Source organism: Lissotriton vulgaris, chromosome 3_1 (assembly GCF_964263255.1).
Source record: "Lissotriton vulgaris chromosome 3_1, aLisVul1.2, whole genome shotgun sequence".
Taxonomy (NCBI): domain Eukaryota; kingdom Metazoa; phylum Chordata; class Amphibia; order Caudata; family Salamandridae; genus Lissotriton; species Lissotriton vulgaris.
Genome location: NC_141689.1, coordinates 1,776,209,136 through 1,776,226,409, shown reverse-complemented (window position 1 = coordinate 1,776,226,409; position 17,274 = coordinate 1,776,209,136).

Sequence of the window (17,274 nt, the reverse complement as noted above, 5' to 3'; positions counted from 1 at the left end):
ATTGCACCATGGCCCTTTTGCAATTTTTTATGTTTATGTCATTGTTTTGGTTCATTATGAGATATCATTTACTGTATGCCTTTCTCACATGACAAAAAATGCCACGAGTCATCATGCTGGGGAAGTTGTGTATTGCTGGGCCATCTATGTTGTAATGTTGTATAAGTCTGCTAAGGACAGATGGTCGTTTTATGTATTATTGAAAACATGTCTGCAGTTAAAATTGGTACATGGAATGTGCGGGGCATGCATACACCGTCACTTAGGTATCAGGTATACTCATACCTCAAAAGACATCACATACAAATAGCTCTCTTGCAAGAGACACACATGGCCAAATCAGAAATCCAACGCTTGCACCGCCGCTGGCGTAGCCAATTATACGCCACAGGGTATTCAGCATATGCACAAGGTTCACTAATCTGGGTCGGCCAGGGGTCCCACTTAAAATCACGCAATCGTTGAGAGACACAGAGGGCAAATACGTGGTGGTGAGGTGCACGTTGGATGGCCAGCAGGTTGTGATTGCATCACCGTACTCTCTCAACACCGACCAGGCAACCTTTTATGAAGATATGTCACGCGTCCTAGTGCCGTGGCATGATATACCTATGTTTTTGGGGGGAGACTACCATGGCCGGACTGGGAACCACAACCGGCCCTGGCAAAGTGCTCGGCCGCCCCCCACTAGGGGGGGTTGGAGGTGCCGCCGAGCTCTTTGCCGGGGCCGGTTTTCAGCCGATTTTGGTACAGGGCAGATTTTGCAGCTATGCTGCAAAAACGGCCCTGTAACAAAAACGGACCCCAGGGCCCCAAAACCGGCCCCCACCCGTGCATCGCACCGGGGGATTGCCCGGTGCCCGCTATGACCAGTCCGGCCCTGGAGACTACAACAGCGTACTTGACGCCTCACTGGACTGCTCCTTTCCACCCCTTCCGGGCACAACCACACATACTGCCATGAAGGCGCTGACTAGTTGGGCGAGGCAGTGGTGTCTCAGGGACATCTGGAGACACCGTAACCCCCATGACAGGTGTATTCCTACTACTCTGGCGCTCATGATTTACATGTACGGTTGGACCGATTCATGCTTTCGGAGGAGATACTTCTGCATATATCTGAGGTCTATTATTTAGGTAAGACACATTCAGATCACAACCCGCACATATTGAAGGAATCGTGGGAACGCCCCCGGCCACCAATCCCAACCGGGTGGATGCAACCAGACATATTATTGGATGTGCCCTTCCGGAACCTGCTGGCCACACATATAAAATACTGGCACAGCCACGACGCCCCAAGTAGAATGGGATGCAATCAAAATAGTAGTTTTAGGTGAATGTCTTAGTGTACAGGCGGGTATAAGAAGGCAGCTTGAGCCTGAACTCACACGTCGTGAAAATGACTTGCTCCAAAGGGAGGTAGAGGCACTAGAGAGCGAGGATGGGTCATTGGCGCGAATCAGAGGGGAAAATTCCAGATTACTTGACCGGCTCCGCAATTTGAACTATGCAGCACACTCGGTGCGCACCCACCATATGGGAGACACACCTGGCAAGTTGTTGTCATGGCTAATACGACAAGATACCGTTTTTTTTTCCAGTTAAGTTGAGTTCTTTATTACAACACCCACCCCCCTCCCCCGCACAGGGCAACAGCACATCCAGCGTGAAAAGCTTCTTCAGTATAACAACATAGAAAAGAATCTCATTGCACTAACAATTCTACTATTCTAGACTGTCATACAGAGTCTTATATGATGACATACAACTTAATCTTAAAGTCATATACTACACCCGACCCACCACTTGCAAAAACGTCTCCTCTCTAAAGTAGATGCTTTCACGTTTCTGTCACGTGACAAAATGTTTATGCGGGAAGCGGGACATCCTTTTCTTTTTTGGAGTGGGGGTTAATATTTATTTTATTGGCATTTCTAAACAAACAAAAAGGGACAATCCAAGGAAATATCATCACAAGCATAGACAATAACTTCTGGCAGCAGATAATGGACAAGGAAAACACAGTGATACTGGCAGGTGCACATCAATCACATATCAGATCAGTACAGAAGAACAAAACAAGATATGACATCAAGAAACATCCAAGGCCCGCCCCCCCCCAGGAAGGTGCAGTAGAAAGTAAACCATCCAGAGCACAAATAAGCCTTGTCTCTCCCGAGACCAAGTGTCATCAACAGCGTGCCACCCAGGCACCTCACTCAGGGCGCTGTGTTGCAGCAGTACCCGGCAAATCACACGGAGATTCTACACCACCATCCATGTCAGCCTCCTCAGTCTCGTCACCCCCAGGTGCCTCAGCCCTCACCAATGCTTCATTCAATACTAAGGACCAGAAATTCTTGGGCCTGTTGCGCGGGGGCATCAAGTCGCTGTAGAGCTCAGATTGCGTGCAGCAGTAAGTCAGTTCCTTTGTCCAGGACTGAAGAGTGGGGGGAGGGCCTCTCATCCAAGCGCGCGCAACGCACCGCTTGGCTATAAGGAAAGCCATGTCAACTAATCGCCTATGCGCAGGGCGGAGGGGCTTTGAGTAACCCAGAATGCCTAACACGGATCCGGGACCAATGCCAAGTGCACCACCCTGTTAACCTCTCCATAGACCGCTTGCCAAAAGGACAGGACCGTAGGGCAAGACCAGGAAACATGCAAAAAATCAGCGTTCAGCGCATTGCACCGCTCGCACTGTGGGGAGTCCCGCAGCCCGTACCTGCACAGTCTCTCTGGAGTATAATAGGATCTGTTCAAAAACTTAAATCGCAGGAGTCTGTGACACCCATTCAAGGAAATCTTCCTGGTGCTGGTGCAGCAATACTGCCACATCTCCTGAAGCTCGATTTTCAAATCATATTGCCAAGTCAGCCTCTGCTTTGCATACTCCGTCGTTCTCTCAGAAATTGAGATACGATATAAATTGGTTATTAATTTAACGGATGACTTGGCGTTAACCACATAGTCATAGGCCGTGACCGTCGGGGGCTCCTCCATATCGCCCCCAAGGAGACCTCTAAGAGCATGCCTCACCCTATGAAATTGGAAACGTGCCAGCATCGGAGGAGGCGCGTCACCAGACACAATCTCCTCCCATGTGTGCGCCGTTCCACCAACAAACAGATCCCCCAGGGTTTGAATATTCAAAAGATGGAACGCAGATAGTACTCCCCATTCTCTACACGGCGCCAACCAGGCACACCACTCTATTCTCGCCTTCGGAGCATATAACAGAATACGACAAGATACAGTTACCACACCTGTGACATCTATACAAAACACAAATGGCGACACAATACATACCCAAAAAGACATACACAATGCTTTTGTGGAGCACTACTCTATGATGTATAGGTTTGCTTGCGCACTACAGATGAGGTCATACAGGAGTTTCTCTCTGCTCTGACATTGCCGCGGCTGGCAGAGCATCAGCATGATGAACTGGATGGTCCTTTGCTGCCGGACGAGCTACGGGATAGTATTTTCTCCCTATCTAACGGCAAATCTCCATCTACCGGCTGAATTTTTTAAAGCCTACTCCGATATGTTAATACCGGAGTTGTTGCGGGTATACACGGCGGGCCTAGACGACTCAACTCTTACACTCACGCAATATGAGGCGACGCCATCGCCCTCCTGAAACCAGGCAGGGACCCTGAAATTCTTGGTTCCTATCGTCCATTGGCTCTGTTGAACACAGAATATAAAATCCTTTCCTCCGGCCTAGCTAAGCAAATAGCCCTGTTTGTACCAGCTCTGGTCCATAGCGATCATAGCGATCAAATGGATTTCTCCCGACTAGGAGCACCTCTCCTAACATCCGTGGGTTATTTAGAGTTCAGAAATATGCAATGAAGAATTGGTCACGATCTGGATGCTTAGCGCTAGACCTGGAGAAGGCCTTTGATTTGGTGGAGTGGCCCTATCTTGCTGCAGTGCTATGTAAATACGAGCTAGGAGATGGATACTTACAACTGGTGCAATTACTGTACCAGCGACCCATGTATGGGCCCGCACAGGCATGCTCATATCTGACGCAATCAGGGTCAGACGTGGAACTAGGCAGGGATGCCCTTTGTCCCCATTGCTTTTTTCCCTTGCCATGGAACCTCTGGCAGCTCTTCTGCAAGAGGGCGGTGCAGTTTGGGGTATGCCCCTGGAAGATGGTCTCCACGTGGTGTCCCTATATGGTGATGACCACTGCGCCTCTGGCCTGGTCGCCCCCTCCGCCTTCCTGCTGCCCGCTGCATACCTGTTCTCTGTGCCGCTGCCCCAGCCGCCGCAGGGCCGCTCTTCAAGCCTCCGCATTCGTTTTTTTCCCGCCGCTGCCCCAGCTGCCGCAGGGCCGCCCTCCTTGCCTCTGCCTTCTGTTTTCCCGCCGCTGCCCCAGCCGCCGCAGGGCCGCCCACCAAGCCCGACTTCTTTTTCCCGCCGCTGCCAGCCCGCGGCCCCGCCCCCCCCGCCAGCCGATTGGTCGGCCCGCTCCCGCCTCCCCGCAGACCCTCCCCACCGGCTCCCTTCTTATGACGCCCCCGGAGCGATTGAGCGCCAAAGGCGCGCCAAAGGTAAGCCCGTCTGCGCCCGTCCGCGCCTGGACCGCGCCCAGTGCCAGGACCCCTGGACCCCGCAGACCCCAGCCCACCCGCCGGACGTACGACGCCGCCGACCTCAACGCGCTCAACATCGGCCGAATCCCAGGATGCTACCGAGCCACCCCGAGACGCACCCACGGACCCTTCAGCTGCCACGCCTGCAAGTTCACCTGCATCTGGACCTGCCTCGCACCAGCACCCGCCAAGCCGAACACCAGCAGCAACCACCTCAAGTGCATCCTGCTCAACACCCGCTCCGTCCACAGACACGCCATCGAACTCTGGAACCTCCTCGACACCACAGCTCCTGACGTCGCCTTCCTCACGGAAACCTGGATGAACAACTCCTCAGCGCCCGACATCGCCATCGCCATCCCAGAGGGCTACAAGATCACCCGGAGGGACCGCACCGCCAACCAGATGGGAGGAGGCATCGCCATCATCCACAGGGACGCCATCCGCATCACGACCAACACCGACGACACCCTGACCACCGCCGAACACCTACACTTCCAGATCCACACCGACCCGAAGACCACCCTCAGAGGCACCCTGATCTACCGACCCCCGGGACCACGCACACAATTCAGCGAGGACATCGCCGACTTTGTCAGCCCGTATGCCCTCCCCTCCGCTGACTACATCCTCCTGGGAGACCTCAACTTCCACCTGGAGAACAACTGCGACCGCAACACCATCACCCTGCTCGACAACCTCGCCAACCTCGGACTCAAGCAGCTGGTGTCCACCCCCACCCACCTCGCCGGACACACACTCGACGCCGTCTTCTCATCCAGCAAAGACATCGCCTTCAGCCACGCCACAGGACTCCACTGGACGGACCACAGCTGCGTCCACTTCACCTTCAGAAGAACGACGATCCACCACCACCAGCAACAGGTTGCCCGAAGAAGCTGGAACAAGATCACAGCCGACCAGCTCGCCGCTTCCCTGAGCCAGCACCCTCCCGCCAGCTCAGCGAACCCCAGCCAGGCCGCCGACAACCTCACGAAGTGGATCAGCAACTGCGCGGACGAACTCGCCCCACTGAGGACCCCGCCCAGCAGACCCAGCAGCAAGAAAGCCCACTGTTCACCGACGAACTCAAGAGCTCCAAGAAGAACTGCCGAGCCCTCGAGAAAGTCTGGAGAAGGGATCCAACACCGGACAACATGACCGCCCTCAAGCTTGCCACCCGGAAGCACCACCAACTGATCCGCGCCACCAAGAAAACTGCATACAAGGACCGGCTGGACAACAACGCACAAGGAACTCTTCAACATCGTGAAAGAGCTCTCCAACCCCAACGCCGGAAACAACGACATCACCCCATCGCAAGACCTCTGCAACTCCCTCGCCTCCTACTTCCACAACAAGATCGCGGACATACACAACAGCTTCAGCATTCAACCGACGCACGCCACGACCGCAGCAACGCCCCCCACCACCACCCTCCACGCCTGGAATCCGATCAGCACCGAAGACACCATCCGCATGATGAAATCCATCCACTCCGGATCTCCGACCGACCCCTGCCCTCATCACGTCTTCAACAAGGCCGACGCTGTCATCGCACCCCACCTGCGGGACATCATCAACACCTCCTTCGACACCGCCACCTTCCCGGAGAGCTGGAAGCACGCCAAACTTAGCGCTCTACTAAAGAAACCAACAGCGGACCCCACCGAACTCAAGAATTACCGCCCCATCTCGCTCCTCCCGTTTCCAGCCAAAGTCATCGAGAAGACCGTCAACAAACAGCTGGCCGCCTTCCTTGAGACGAATGGATCCCTCGACCCCTCACAGTCTGGCTTCCGAGCCAACCACAGCACCGAGACCGCCCTCATCGCTGCCACCGATGACATCCGAGCCCTGATGGACAACGGAGAAACAGCGGCCCTCATCCTCCTAGACCTCTCCGCGGCATTCAACACTGTCTGCCACCGCACCCTAGTGCAGCGCCTCAGCAACGTCGGAATCCAGGAGAAGGCACTGGAATGGATCATCTCCTTCCTCGACGGAAGAACACAGAGAGTCCGTCTACCACCGTACAAGTCAGAGGCCACCGAAGTCATCTGCGGCGTCCCTCAAGGATCCTCGCTGAGCCCCACCCTCTTCAACGTCTACATGAGCCCCCTCGCGGCCATCGCACGCCAACACAACCTCAACATCATCTCCTAAGCCACCCAGAGCCAACCTTCACGAAGGGATGAAAGATGTAGCCGAGTGGATGACGACCAGCCGCCTGAAACTGAACTCAGACAAGACGGAAGTCCTCATCCTGGGCTCCTCGCCCTCCGCCTGGGACGACTCCTGGTGGCCCCCCGCCCTGGGCACCGCACCCAAACCGACAGACCACGCACGCAACCTGGTCTTCATCCTGGACTCCTCCCTCTCCATGACCAGACAAGTCAACGCCGTCTCCTCGTCGTGCTTCAACATCCTGCGCATGCTACGGAAGATCTTCCGGTGGATCCCCACCGAGACCAGGAAGACGGTCACCCAGGCCCTCGTCACCAGCCGACTGGACTACGGCAACGCCCTCTACGCCGGAACCACCGCCAAGCTCCAGAAGAGACTCCAGCGGATCCAGAACACCTCAGCCAGACTCATCCTCGACATCCCACGAAACAGCCACATCTCCGGACATCTGAGAGACCTGCATTGGCTCCCCGTCAACAAAAGAATCACCTTCCGTCTCCTCTCCCACGCACACAAAGCCCTACACGATCAAGGCCCGAGCTACCTCAACAACCGCATCAACTTCTACGCTCCCAAACGCCACCTCCGATCAGCCAGTCACGCCCTCGCCGCCGTCCCTCGCATCCGAAGAACGACAACAGGAGGAAGGTCCTTCTCCTACCTGGCCGCCAAGACCTGGAACTCCCTCCCGACCGACCTGCGCCTGACCCAAGACCACCTCTCCTTCAGGAAGAAGCTCAAGACCTGGCTGTTCGAGCAGTAGCAGCACCCACCCCACCCCCAAGCGCCTTGAGACCCTCCGGGTAAGTAGTGCGCTCTATAAATGTCTGTGATTGATTGATTGATTGATGACCTGTTGCTGTACATTAGAGACTTACATGCTATACCGCCGGCCATATCCGAGATATTCCGTAGGTTCCAGGAAGTCTCAGGCCTTAAGGGAAACTGGGCCAAGTCGGGCGCTTATTCTTTTCGCGAGGATTCGGACGCGACTGATATAATAAGAGATTAGACGGTTCTTACCTGGTACCCGACCATGTTTAGATACCTAGGCATATACGTCTACAGATCCCCAACGGACATACTGGAGGGCAACCTGGTGGGCGCCATCTCCTCCATACGAGCGCAGATACAATTATGGAAGACTCTGCCGCTCAATGTGATGAGTCGTATCACTCAAACTAAGATAATCATATTACCCTGACTATTGTATTATTTTGCAAATCTCCCAGTATCTGTTCCGGCATGACTGTTTCGGGAGCTGGAAGAGTTAATCAGGGGGCTAGTATGGAATGTGGGGCGGCCCAGAATAGCGCTGTAGAAATTATGTGCGCCACCGGAAAGTGGGGGCTTAGCAGTTCCTCATTTAGAATTATATTAGTTGGCTGCACAGCTGTAATGGGTCGCAAAGTGGCTGAGCCACAAGAACCTGATAGATACTGCCACTAAGTCGTATTCATGGACACAGACACAAATCTATTCTATAGTTTATTTCACCCGCCCGACACATATACATATAGAATCAACCCATAGATGCTACCGAAGGCGCCTCCAACTTACAAAAGACACAAATCCTTATGCCCCAATACTGCCGCTGGTCGGGACACCCTGAGGCAGAGACATTGTAACGGACGTAGTGCTGGCACCCTGGACTGAGGCAGGAGTGGAGACACTGGGAGATCCATACGCAGACGGGTCCTTGTTGTCTTCTGCAACCCTAATTGTGGACACTGGCTTGCTGGTAGGTCAGTTCCTCCTACATGCAGCCATCTTGCGGACGCTGACACTAACATGGGGTGATTTGACAATTGAGCCGCAGACACATCTGTTGTTGCAGTATCTGCATGTGATGGGGGAGGGGTCACATGTGATCCATTGGCTAGTGCAGGCCCTGCTTACACACGTTGTAAAACCACCATAGAGACCCACGGGCACGATTGGCTGAGGACAGAGGACAGAGGTCAACCCTGGACATATAAAGACTGGGAACGTGTCTTGGCCGGTGCCACACATATACCACTCAATTCACGTTTCAAACTTATACAAACATATATAATACACAGAGCGTATCTCTCGCCGGACAAGATCAATAAATACTTTAACATCACCATCTCCACTTGCCCGAGATGTCATCTTTTAGACTCTGATCTACTGCATATGCTGGCGTCCTGCCCCCTGCTTCAGTCCTATTGGCACAAAATAACGGAAACTCTCACCAGCAGCACCAGCACTGAGGTACCAAACACATGGGAGGTTTGCATTCTGGGGTTTTACAAACGTACAAAAGCTAACAGAGTAAGCTCTAGATTCTGTGACTTGGGCTTAATCACTACAAAACGATTGATAACCAAGAGATGGAAACACAAAGACCCTCCGGAAATACCCCACAGGCTAAAATCCCTAGAAAACTGGGCACAGGCGGAGAGCACTATTCTTCATAGGGAGGAACCGGCTGGGCTGTGTAAGTTTCCCTTCACACAGGTTTGGGATTATATTCGGAAGGCCCTTACTCAAACTAATGCGGCATCGCGTGTGCCCCCCACTCAACAGGTTTCAGATAATACCTGATGTGCTGCCTAGGTGTATTAGACGGGCTGCGTATACAACACACCTTGGCCATGGCTGTTAGGTTAGGCAACAACCCACATTCCTTCATGACCGTACAAAGACACAACCTCAGATGCAAGACACCTTGGTATCCATGCAACCGCACACTGACCGGGAAAAGTAATTCAAGTCCGCTAAATGTACACGACCCTCAACATGACTTCATTCGAAAGGCCCATCATATACTAGATACATGTTCCTCTATGTACTTGATATCTCCTTTTCTTTTGCAATTATTTTATATTTACTAGTTGTGGTTAAAATGTTCAAAAACAAAGATATCTTGCGATTAGTGATGTAGCTTACTTCCTATCACCCATGCTTTATTGTCTATTGTTATCCAAAATTGCATTGCATATGGGCCATACGTCGTTGTAATAATAGGCATGTTTGCATCGGACTAATTACTATTGGGAGAAGTTACATGTGATGGGCACATCCTGCCCCTCAATTAGAGGTGATAGTAGGCGTGGGTTCAATATATCCACACTAACCTGCTAATACACGTCAACTTCTGCGACACAGATGTAAATTACGCTGTGGTTACTAAGTGGTGACATCTGGACTTATGTACGCAATGACACAGCGATATTGATCTTGTAAGAAATTCCAATATGTACCTATGCTTGATTTGTTAGTCTCAAGAAAATGATAAAAATGCAATAAAGATAGTCAAAAAACAATTGGTCAAACTATTGAAGTTGCCAATACCACTGTGCACCCCAAGTCACATGCACTGAAAATAGCCCTTGTTGGAATGCAAAAAGGTTCAACTTCCTCTGCCAGTACCGTCAGCAACCCCAATATTTATGTCCTCATCTACTTCCCCTGTTGGAAGTAATAATGCAATAATGTAAATAGTGCCCAAGCAGTTAGACAGCATACTGCTCATGATTCAGTTCACAGCAACATGTGGAACAGTCAGATGACAACAATAGGTAGACAGAAGGGTAAGGAGTACTGTTATATAACTCATACACTCCACATGCAGTAGGCACAGATAGACTTATTTTCCTAGGGACGTACTACCACACACTGTAGAATATCTCCTACACCTTTTCTCTACAGAATACAGGAACAAACGTTCAGATTATTGAGGCCACCTTCTCTAAAGTGTTTGTAAAAAGAACTGTAAGGGACCACACCCCAATGATGCATGAGGTCATCACTGAAAATTCCAGAAAAGAAGTAAAGGCAACAAGGATATTTTAGATAAGTGGTCCTGATATAGACCTTAGTGTAGCTTTTTGTAGGAACAATGGGTTTATGATAACAGGATCTCTATCAGACTATCATGGCTCTTTGCCCAACACCCTACATTGCCCCTGACAGAATAGAACTGCTTTATTGTTATTTGCACAAATTTACGTCCACTGCAAATGGAGTGCCCCTGGTTACTTAAGGTGTAGAGCAGCGTCCTTAGGGTAACATAGGATAGACTAGGATTATAATGATGAGATAGCCAGGAAGTCTACTTGGGGTGGGGAGAAAATGTCAAAAATTATAAAAATGATTTCAATTTAACAGACACCTCTTCTCTGTTTTCTAGGATAGCACGGTACCTGTGGGTCGGGACACAAATTGTAAACAGCACTGTTTTTAATTCAGACATTAAATGCGGCACCTCCAGCCTAATGGACTTTTACTGGGCCTGCAGAGAACATCTCTATTTCCAACAGCCCTCACGAAAGAGCAGCCTGTGCACAAAGTCTCCATGATAATTCCAGCAGCAAATATCTCCCACATCGATGCCCATCTTTGGCTCTGTTATCTTGCTCCGCCGACATTGGCAGTATGCTGAGTGCTAAGGGTGGACAGCTTTCACAGACATACCAGACAAGGTTTGCCTATTGAACAGGGTTAGCTTTCTTTTTGTTCCAACACCATCATTAAATGTAAATTAATACTTGTATAGCGCACTACTCACCCGCAAGGGTCTCAAGGCGCTTGTACGAATACCACTGTGGAGCCCATCCTAGCTTTTCCTGTGAGGCGTCCACTCCTGGGCACCCCCAAGGTGGAGGCCAGGCATCCTTAGCGTTGTGGGGGCAGTTGTGGAGATTAAGCAAGCTATTGCCCAGAGTTGCAGAGTGGGACTCCATGATTGGAATAGGCACTGAGGCAAGAATGATAAGGTCCGTGGAATTTTGAGCCCAAAACCCGCCGAGGCGGGGAATTGAACCCTGGTCCCGGGCTAGACCTCTGCATCAGGGTCTGCTGCTCTAATCATTGAGCCACACTTCTCCACTTGAGCTGTTCCTGATCAAGGCAAAAGCCCTCTGGCTTCAAAATACCAAGAGAAGGGTATGCCTTTGAATAAGCAGTTGTGTTGCACATTGCCAACAATGAAGACATTGGGTCCATCACCAATGCCATCAACGACTGTAACAAGATAGAAAATAAATGGATTGCTGGAGGAGGTGCCATAAGCAGACACAACCACTGATTGGTTGAACATTGACTGGTTATGTTTCTGACTGACTGCCATTTTAAAAGTTTTTTTGCTGTTGCTTCTTTTGTTGCGCCCACAGATAAATGTCATTGTGTGAAAGTATTGAGTACTAAAGTAATAGGGATGAACAATGCCAAGATATGTATATACAGGAAGTCTATTGGTAGTGTCAGTGGCAAAGGAATAGGGATATATTAGCACTGTTAGAGATAGTTGAGCTCATAACGACTGGCTCACACTTGTAGCAGACCCCTCCCGACATCAACTACTAAGTACATACCGCTGCCCACTTCACCTCGTAGGGGAGGATCCTAGTGTAGATCATTATGAACAACTAGCTGACAGGCCTGAAGGAGAGTATATAAAGTTGAGAAAGATACACGAAAACAAATGTCCCAAATATGCCAATATGAATGATACCCCTGAGATACACCTGCTAGGAGGACCTGAAAGGAATGCTGTAAGAATTTTGTTCAAAATAGGAAAGGAGGAGGGAATGAAGCAGGTTCCCCAGGCCCATTCTGCCCACACCTGAGGCATGAGGCCCAAATAAGGCCCACCAGATAGCATATAGGAGTCTGTTAGGTTGACCAAACTGTCTCAGCGGTTCTTTTTCTTGATAGGCCCCATTGTGTTTCTCTCACTAGATATCTCCTTACTGATGCGCAGCTCCCCCCATGCCTGCCCCTACTCTCTCATACCAACCGACTTATCTTGGTCAACAACAGGCCAAAAATCCCCTCCCATGTCCTGTGCTTACCCACAGAAACCGCAGGAACATAGGAACTTAATAGTGCAAGAGGAAACGTGGGGCAACAGCTCCTTTCACATTTTCTAAATTTCTCAATTTATTGTAATCGTTTTCGTCAGCTTGCCTTATCGAAACTTACGACAGCTGCGTGCCAATAACATTTGTAAATCTTCTGTTCTTTTAAGGATTCTGAGAAATGATACTAAACGATTTCGATACACAATATCTAAATAGAGATAGGATTAGCGTATCAGTGATGTACCATTGATGTATATTAGATGCCAGAATATGAACTTGTGGTCTAACGGTTCTGCATTAAATCACTATAAATCATCTGACCACTGTACACTTGTCGTACTACCTAGCTGAAATGAAATGTGTGGTTCCCCTCAGCCATCTATCTAGGATCCTTGGCTGAGGTAATAACTGCTGAGTGTATTTTAAAACTGTCTCTTTCTCTCTTCTCTGCATTTCCATAGATCTAAAATATATTTACATTGCATTACATGAGTTTGTTCTTTACTCCAGAAATGTGTTTTTAAATGCCAAGTCTTTGCTAGGGCTTCTAGGCTCAATATTGAATTTTAAAGTGTTTCTTTTCCACTTCATGTTGGAAGTGGTTTCCTTGTAATAAACTACACCAAAGCCTGACTCAACTACCTGTCTCTGACACATGTTTTTTTCTCATATTTTCTAGAAGCACCCCTTAAAATTAAGATGCCTTTGTCCATTACCCTGTGACCACAACATATCTCCCTGTAACAGCTTCCATGGTCTCAGAAAAGTTCTCAAAGTTCTTAATTCCAGCAACGAATACTCAAGAGTCTCTTATCTCCTCCTTCAGTTGCTTGCAAACCAGTTTGAACAACACTCACAAAAGGCTGGAAGTCCCCTTTTACGATTTCAGTTCCTTTTTAACACAGTCCGAAAATAAACTTCCTTAACCCTCCTGCTTTCTCTACAGAGAGTCCCTAAATTTCTTCTTCTTCCACTTGGACGTAGGTTATCTTCTTTCAACTTATTTACAACAACTTTTAGTCCAAAATAAGATTTGCTCCAATTATCTGTAGAACATGCAGGAAAAGTTCAAGACAAAGAAAAATCACTTTGTGAGACGGAGCTTCATGACCAAACGTAGGAAATGTTAACCTGTGCAAAATCAGATGGGGAATTCTGCTCAAAACTGGAACATTCGGAACGGTGATGGTCAGTACTCGATTTCAAGTCCTGTAACCAACAACACCATGTCTACTTTCACATTAGGACTATTGCCGACCACTGTCACTGCCCTCAGCCTCCCGGAACTCCACTCTCATGGCATCGGTCACAACGTATGACCACTCCTGAGTTGCGTATCTCTGGTTAAATACTCTTGTTCGTCTTGATCTTCTCAGACTTCCATTAGCTTGCCCTTCTTCGCTCTCTTCTGATTCAGAGTCCTCAGACACAGGAGCAAGATCTATCTTGGAAACCAGTCGTAGATTCAGTCGCCTCTGCCTTTCAGGCCACACTTCTCCGGTGTTTTGAGTTCTTCTGCTTTCCTCTCGCTCACCCTGCGCAACACTTCCTTCTGCTGAGTCTGATTCTGGGCCACTCTCACAGCAACTTCCTGTCTCTGAAGCAGTATCGGTGTTACTGTCGTGTGACACTCCTCAGCCTGGCGAGCAACCAGCTTCTTCAGCCACCCTCACAGCTTGACGTGTCCCTTCCAGTGGCCCTGCCACCTCAGCTGGATTTTCATTTGGGAGAGGAGCTGTTTTTTCCAAGGGTGCTGAAACTCTGTGGGTGTGTGAAGCGTGTACCCAATTTGGCAGTCTTCCATACTTTACTGCACTGTTTGTTATCAGGATTACTTGGTAAGGGCCTTGCCAGCGAATATCCAAGCAACTCTTCCTCACGTGCTCTCGGACAATCCCAATCACCCTGGACACAGGCTGTGACAAAGATCACTTGAAGCTGGAACAGCAGCAGCCTGCACCTGATGAGACACAGAGCGCACCACATCAGCGAGTCCCTTGCAATAATCAAGGACAAGATCATCTATTATGTTTATAAGGCTGTCAATGGCACTGCTGGTAACCTCATTGCCCTCCCCATTTATAATTTGTGGGGTGAAAGACCTGTTCTCCTATCAGGTGTACTGTGGACACTCATCAGCACCAAGTGCAGAGCATCAGGCCACTTCAGAGATGTAGACAAACACACTTTCGCCATTCGGGCTTTCAAAGTCCCATTAATTTGCTCCACTATTCCAGAAGCCTCTGGTGGATAGCTACAATGGAGTCTTTAGTCTACATTTAAAGCTGTGCAAAGCATCTTCATGATCTCGCTGTGGAAGTGTGTCCCTCTATCTGATTCCAAAGAGGTCGGAAAACCAAATCTCAGTATCAGTTTCCACAACAACAACTTAGCTACAGTGAGTGTGTCGCACCTACATGTTGGGTAAGCCTCCACCCATCTTGAGAACACACATACCACCAACAAAATGTACCTCAACCCATTGCACTTAGGTCTCTCAATGAAATCCAACTGCATTCTATTGAAAGGTCCTCCGAACTACCAATGTGACTCAGTGTAACCACAGTCTTCTTTCCAGCATTCATTTGTTGACAAGTGACACACCGCTGACTACAGCTTCTGCAACCGCACAAAATCGTGGTTTGTACCACGTCTGTCTGAACACTCACACCATTGCATCTCTGTCTAAATGTAGCGCACCATGAATTTGCCTTGCCATCGGGTTCAACAGATCATCCGGTAACACTGTTCGACCATCACTTGAAACCCAAATGTCAACATCCCCTTTCTCACATCCAGACTTGATCCACACATTTTTCTCCTGCTCAGAAACTGCATCCTGCAGGCGCTTGAGTTCATTCCAAGTGTCTGCCATGGCTAACATCATGTTGAACTCAGTTCTCTCTTGGTTCTCTCCTGTGTAATCTTGAGTGAAAATACAACCTTGTTCAGCACAAAAGCGTGCCACTTCATCACCATATTTATTCCCAAGAGAGACAAAATCCGTCCTCCTCCCATGTGCAGCACATTTCACCACAGCTGTTTCCCTTGGGCGCTGCAAAGCTTACAATTGTAGCCTCACAAACTCCCCGTTCCTAATAGGAGATCCAGATTATGTCATATAACCCCTCTTTGACCATAACTGTCCGAAGTCATGAACAACGCTAAAACCATATTGGCTGTCGATGTGAATGGTGATTCAAATTTGATCAGCTGCCAGACAGGGACAAGTCAAAGCAATGATTTCAGCTACCTGAGCAGAGTATACTCCTTCTAGACAAGCAGCTTCAACCACCCCTGTAATGGTACATACAGCAAATGCTGCTCTTAACTGACCGACACTGTCTCTTAAACATGAACCATCAACAAAGAATATTTCATCAGGGTCAGACAGAGGTTCATCAACAATGTCAGGTCTTGGTTTGGTACAGAGTTCAGTCACATCGAGACAGTCATGATCCTCACAATCTTCATCAAATGTTCTTGGTAAAGGCATCAATGTGGCTGGGTTCCACACAGAACACCTTCTTAGAGTCACATTCTCCCCAGCAAGTATGACTTGCTCATAGCGTGTGAATCTATGTTGGTCAGGTGCTGTGTTTTTGTCCTTGTCATGAGCAATTCAACAGAATGCGGAACATACACAATTAAAGAATGCCCCATCACAATGATTTCACACCTTTCAATACTGACACCCGTTGCAGCAACGGACTTAGAGACTTCCAAGCAATGCTGAAGCTACTGGATCTAAAGTAGCTGAGAAATAGGCAATTGGTCTATGGACACCTCCATGATCCTGAGTCAAAACTGATAATGCACAACCTTCTCGTTCACAACAGAATAATGCAAAAGGCTTATTGAGATCAGGCATTCCCTGGGCTGGAGCACAACACAGGTCCTCTCTCAACTCCAAAAACGCCTTCATACAGTCGCTGTCCCATGGTACCGGATCACTCACTTCCTTGTGCGTCAGCCTCTGCAAAGGCTTTGCTTTCAGAGAGAATTTGGGAACCCATTGGCGACAGTAGCTAACCATTCCTATGAACATTCTGACTTCCCTCTGTGCGGTAGGCAAAGCCATACTCATGTTTGCCTCAATTCGATAGAGTGACACCTTTCACTTGCATATCTCTGTACGGTAACCCAAGTATTGCACCTCATTCAGACAATACTGTAACTTGTTTGGAGACACCTTGTGTCCATTCTCTGCCAAATGATTCAATAAAGCAATGATGTCAATACTGCAAGAATCCTCTGTCTCGGATGCGACAAGAAGATTGTCTATATACTGCACGAGAACTGATATCTGCGGCAACACAAGACTCACAAGATTCTTCTTCAAAATCTGGTTGAAGATCGATGGGCTCCCTTGAGGGATACAACACCATGTTAACACACAGTTTTCCCACTAAAAAGCAAAAAGAAATTGTCTCTCTTCATGAAGTGGTATCAAAAAGAAGGCTTGACACAAATCAATCACCATGAACCACTCTGCTTTGCATGGAATCTGAAACAATATCATTGATGGCTTCCGTCCCACTGGACAACATGGAACAACTGTTGTGTTTACCTTTCACAGGTCTTGCACAATCCTGAATTTCCCACTCGGTTTCTGCAATTCCATAATAGGCGAGTTGCATGAG